Consider the following 6,482-nt stretch of genomic DNA (forward strand, 5'->3'; position numbering starts at 1 on the left):
TTACTTTGTTGTCCTCAGAGTTTGTCTACCCTGTCACCAAAATAACTTTCTATGTTGAGTTTCTTTGTTGTTGTTGTTGTTTGTTCATTTCCCTGCCGTTTTCTTTTAATTTAAAACTATTTAAGTTGGGTTATGTAACTGTGGTGATGGGAGCACTGTTCCAAACATCAGGTTCTTTGTTCATCTCCCTTTAGAGCTGGCTCTGGGGGTCTATCTGCTTTCAGTTCTTCCAAAGAGTTATGATGTAAGGAGAAATGTGTTTAATTCAATACTCTCTGAGCCAGTGCTCTGTTCTCTGAGTAACCTGAGGCACTCTTTTTACCCTTTGGAACTATGATCAGAATCCCCTGTTCTCCTTTGACTGCAAGTGCTGTTGTATGCTGGTGCTCCTCCTTACCCTGCAACTGTGCCCTAGGACTAAGACCTGGTTCTGCATATGGGCAATGATATAAGAGTCTTGCACCAAGAGCCAGCAAAGGGACCTCTATAATCTCCTTCTAAGCAGTTGTCCAACCCCTCTTACTAAAAGTCTTGGTTGCTGCTTCTGTTGAGCCCAATTTGTGTTGCCTGGGTGGTATGTTCCACCTCCACCCTAGAGCACTAGATTTCTTGTGCTGGCCTTCTAAGTTGTTTTGGGCTGAAATTTTACTTCCCTTTATCTTTTTGTGGGTTATGCTGCTCCAGAATTTATTTTGAGGAGCTATATCATTGCTTTTAGGAGGGAAATTTGGAAGAAATCAGGTGGGTACCCATACCTTCACTGCCATCTTGGCTCTGCCCCACCCCCAAGGTATATATAATTTAATAGCTTTTTGGACATGATTCAATATTGTCTTAAAGGAACCTTTTGGAGGAGAGACTGAGGGACCACTTTTGGGGGGGAATTTGTAAAGGAAGGATCCTGTTTAGGTTTTATATGACTTATGAGATCCTTTCTGACTATGAGATTTTATGACTATATCCCCTCACAGTGTCTAGCATAGAATCTTGCACCAAGTGATAGACTTGAATCAACTTTCAAGGACTCTTTTAGTCCAAGAATTCAATGATGTTTCAGTAGTGGGAAGGATTGCTTTTGTTTTTACTTCTAGGCAGAAGAGATGTATGGGGTATGGTTTCTGGTGCTTCAGAAAGATCATAGGCCCTTCCCCAAACCACTCTCTTTCATTCACCTGTTTGCTGATGCCTGAAATTCCAATCACTCAGTAAGTATTTATTAAACAAATTTTGGGTTTCTACTATTGTGTTATATAGAACTGAGGTTATTCATAAAGTCATAGATCATTAGACCTATAAAGAACCTCAGAGATCATCCAGTCTAACTTCTTCTTTGTCCAGATTAGTATTTAAAGTTCTAAATGTGAGAGATGTAGACATAGAAGTAGTTAATAGCAAAACTGGAACTAGATAGATCTGAGAATAGAGTCAGGTCTCTTGGACCCTGGATCAGTGAGTGCTCTTTTCACTAGAGAATGTTTGTGCATGCTCTATGCCAAAACGCTACTAAGACTACCAAAGTTTGAGATTTCAAATTTGCTAGAATGGACCCTAATCCAACCATCAGAACTGCATTTCTTTAGCTTAAGGCTTTGTTCTCTATAAAAATGCAAATGTCCTTGAAGTGGAAGCTAGGTGGTGAAGTGAATAGAGTTTTGGGCTTGGAGTAGGGAAGACCTGAGTTCAAATCTAACCCTAGAGATTTACTAGCTGTGAGAGTCTGGGAGACTTAACCTCTCTCAGGCTCAGTTTCCTCTTCTATGAAAAAGGGATGAGTACCTATTCCTAGGGTAGTGTAGTGGATAGAATGCTGGGTTTGGAGTCAGGAAGACTTAGCTTGCTGAGTTCAAATCTGGTCTCAGACACTTATTAGCTGTGTGATCCTGGGCAAGTCATTTAATTCTATTTGCCTCAGTTTCCTCATTTGTAAAAGGAGCTGAAGAAGGAAATGGCAAACCATTCCAGTATCTTTGCCAAGAAAAATGACCGAACAAGAACAATTTCCCAGGGTTGTTGTGACGATCAAATGAGATAACATTTGGAAAGCACTTTACAGGTCTTAACATTCTGTATAAATTATTATTATTATTAAGTTGGAGTAATTCTTAAAATTTATCAACCATTTACATCTTAGTGTATGCTTTCTTAGGCTCTGAGTTAGATTTGGCTTCATGTTAGGATTTTGCCACTTTTAGTTATATAATTTAGGGCAAGTTGATTCTAATTCTTTCTAATTTTCTAATTCTTTCTAAATGTGACCCCCCTCTTCTCCTCTCCTTCACACACTTGCCAATACGATATCCCAAAACACTGGTTTAACCATGTCTGATCAATAAACTCCAGGGACTCCCCTGTTGCTTATATAATGAAACACAACCTCACAAACTGACCTACCTCTCCAGGATTATTACATATTACTTCCCAGAGTGTGGTCACTGCCAAGCTATAGCTTCTTGGAGCCACAGGTGAAAGTTGAGTGAAAGAGAGACACCAAAGGTGTATGAGCTGAAAAGGGTTTGACAAATCCTCACATCTTAAGTGCTAGTTCCTCTCTGAACATAGAGCGAGAACGTAGTCAAAGAGGACACTGGGAAGTTGATGTTGCCCTTAACAATTAAAGGGAAGTTCAGAGAGGAGGAGGATTTTGAGGGGAAGATAATTCTATTTTGGACACATACTTGAAACGCCTATGGAGCATCTTCACATCTAAGAGTATATTGGAGATTCATGTCTGGAATTCAGGAGACAGATTAGAGCTGAATAGATAGAGTTGGAAGTCATCTGCATTGAACTGATGACTGAATCCAGAGTAGCTGATAAGATCACCAGGTGAGATAGACTAAAGTAAAAAGGGATGAAGGCTCAGGATATGGCTTTGGGGGATGCTGATGGTTACACAGCATGACATGAATGAAGAACCAACAAAGGAGCTTGAGAAGGAACAGACAGAGAGAAAGAGAACCAAGAAAGAGCAATGCTATGAAAACCCAGAAAAGAGAGAATGTCCAGAAAGAGGAGGCTAGAGGATCGGATTTGGTAATTACAGAACCAAGAGAACACCATATACAGCAACAGAAATGTTGTTTGAAGAATGACCTATGTATGTCAACTTCAAGAGAAAGAACTGACAAAAAGAAATAAGCAAGACATCATTTTCTATAAATATATATGTATATATATAATATTGTTAACTGGTGCCTTCTTTAATTTGGAGAGGGGAGAGAGGGAATTACTTGAGTATTTTTTTGTAAAGATATTTTATTTCACCAATTACATGTAATAACAATTTTCCACATACACTTTCTGAAATTATATGATCCAAATTGCCTCCCTTCTTCCCTTCCCCCCTTCCCAGAGATGGTAAGCAATTTTATCCAGGTTATGCACATATTATTGTGCAAAATAGATCTTCATGTTGTTCAATTCTATAAGAGGATACTCCTATAAAACCAAACCAAAAGTCCAAAATAAAAACCCAAATAAACTAAAGTAAAAAAGCATTCTTTGATCTGCATTCTGACACCAACAGTTCTTTCTGTGGAGGTGGAGAGCATTCTACCTGGGAATTTTTACATAACAAACAAACAAACAAATATTTTTTCAAAGATACATTGGTAATTTTAGAGAAAGAGATTACACTTGATGAACTCAGAAGCCAGGTGCAGAAAGTTTAGTAGAGAGTGAGAGGAGAGGAAGTATAAGCATTAATTATAGCCTGTATTCTTAAGGAATTTTGCCAGGAAGAGAAGAGAGTGATGTGTAGTGATGATTGGACCAAATGAGGGATTTTTTTTCCTTTAAGGATGGAGAAGACAAGGGCACGTTTGTAGATAGCAGGGAAAGAACCACAGACAGTGGCTGAAGATAAGAGATTTCTTGATGATAGAGGAGGGGGGATGAAGTTTGCTTGAAAAGTCAAGAGAGGCAATGGGCTCAAAGGTGCATGAAGAAGGGTTTGCCTTGCCTTTCGTTGGCAAAGAGACATATTATCTCTTTATCTGAGACCTGAGACAATGTAAGGATATCTGAGTGATATGAAATGAGAGGGAAAGAGAAATCAATGGATGGTCAGTTTTTTTTCTGTTAAGAAAGGGACAAGGGCCTCATTGGAAAAGCCAGGGAAAGTGGTATAGAAGGATTAAGGAGAGACAGGAAGGCTTGGAAGTGCCATTGTTGAAAGTGGGATAATGAATCAATCAGGGAGGAACAGAATGTTTTCCTTATTGTACTGAGGACTGTGTCAACATAGTTTAGGAAAATTATTTCCTTCCCTTCAGTTTAGGAATAGGAGCTAAAAAGGAGAAAGATGAAAGTGAACCAAGGTTGGAGTGATAAGAAGAGGGAATTAAAGCCATAGGATCACAGATTTAGAGGCAAAAGGGAACTTAGAGGCCACCTAATATGGGTCTCTCATTTTCAAATGAAACCAACGATCAAGACTCTAAGTGACTTGTCTGAGGTCTTAAATGATCAATAAGGTGATGAGTGAAAGAATAGAATTTGAACCCAAGATCCCTAACTCTAAAGCCTAGACTCTTTCTTCTGTACTATGATGCTTGAGTTTGAGCTGCCTTCACCATTGAGGTGAGATGAGATGCACAGCAGACAGCAGGAATGTGAAATATTCAAGATATTTGGATCTGGGAATCTTCTGCAAAGAGATAATGATTGAACTCATGAGGACTGATGAAATCATCAAGGAAAAAAGATACTCTGGGGGATGCCCAGAATATTAGGCAGGGGAAGAATGACAATCTAGCAAAAGAAACCGAGGAAGGGTAAAACAAGTAGGTAAACAGAGAGCAGTGTCATGGAAGCCAATGAAGAATGCAGCATCCAGGAGAAAGGTGGTGGTGCTGGTGTCAGTAGTGATTGTTAACAGTGTCAAAAACAGTAGAGTTCAGGTGGATGAGAAAAACCCATTTAATTTAGCAGTTAGAACTTTATAACTTGGAAAAAAGCAATTTTTTGGGAAAAGACGGGTTAGGAAAAGGTTGAAAAGGGTTGTAAAGTGAGAGGTATAGTGCAGATAACCTCTTGTTCTTAGGAATTTGGTTGTGACAAGATAGTTTGGGGGAATGACAAGGTCAAATACAGAGGGTTTTTTGTTTATGTGTTCGTTTTGTTTTTAGGATGGATCCATGGTCAGGTTACGCAGCTAGGGGGTATAGAATGCAGGATATAGAGTTAGAAAGATCCATCTTCCTGAGCTGAAATCTGGCCTCAGGCACATAATAGCTGCGTGACCCTGGTCAAGTCACTTAACCCTTTTGGCCTCAATTTCCTCATTTGTAAAATGAGCTAGAGAAGGCAATAGCAAACCACTCCAGTATCCTTGTCAAAAAAAAAAAAACCTCAAACGGAATCACAAAGCATCAGAAACGAGTAAAACAACCAAAAAGTAAAGAACGACATGGCCAGGTTCGTAGGTAGTGTGGAAGGAGCCAATTAGTGGGTCAGGAGAGGTGGAAAATGTGATTGACAACTCAGGAAGATGAGTCTTTCTAACTCTATCCCCTGCATTCTGTACCATACAGCTGCACAACTTGACCATGGATCCATCTTAAAAACAGAACAAACACACAAACAAAAAACCCTGTGCATTTGATCCTGTCACTCCCCTGGACTAACTACTATCCTCTACCTTGTCACAACCAAGCTCTAGGGGGAGGTGGAGGAACGGGATCCCTGGCCCAAGTATAGACGTTGACCTTGGCAAATAGGATACTTTGCTTGCCCCGAGACCCTAGGAAAGGTTCAAACTTTGTGACCTCCATTTTCTTTCTGAACAGCTCAAAGAGTCTGACAACCCTAGTCATTTCCATCTACCTTAGACTCAGATTCAACCCTAAAATTCAACCGATATGGACAGCAGGTGGCGCCCGAGAACTTTTAAACTCGCGACTCAGCTACCACTTGTACTCGTGGCTTTTCTCCTCGAAAGCTAAGCTCTGCTCTCAGGATGACCTCTGAGAACCGTATTAACTGAAGCGCAGATGCGAAACGGTGCCCGAGGGGCCACCTGCCTCCTCCTTGCCCCTTAGCTGTGCAGAAAAGTCCAAAATTGAAAATGACCGAAAGAATTCAGGGTAGTGTTGATGCAGGGGCTGTGAGAGACTCTTTAAAAAAAAAAATTTTTTTTTAACCCTTAACTTCTGTGTATTAGCTCCTAGGTGGAAGAGTGGTAAGGGTGGGCAATGAGGGTCAAGTGACTTGCCCAGAGTCATACAGCCGGGAAGTGTCTGAGGCCGGATTTGAACCTAGGACCTCCCGTCTCTAGGTTTGACTCTCAATCCACTGAACTACCCAGCTGCCGCTTGTGAGAGACTCTTATCGGAATTGGGGGAGCTGATCTGAGCTGGGGGCTGTCTCTCTCAACTTTGACCGGGGCCAGACTGGAACATTTCTCCCAGGAAGAGAATTGAGAGATTCCGGTGGAACACTGGATATGCTAGGGCTCTGGGGAAATCCCTAAATTCATTGGG

This window comes from Gracilinanus agilis, chromosome 1 (genome assembly GCF_016433145.1).
Source record: "Gracilinanus agilis isolate LMUSP501 chromosome 1, AgileGrace, whole genome shotgun sequence".
Lineage (NCBI taxonomy): Eukaryota > Metazoa > Chordata > Mammalia > Didelphimorphia > Didelphidae > Gracilinanus > Gracilinanus agilis.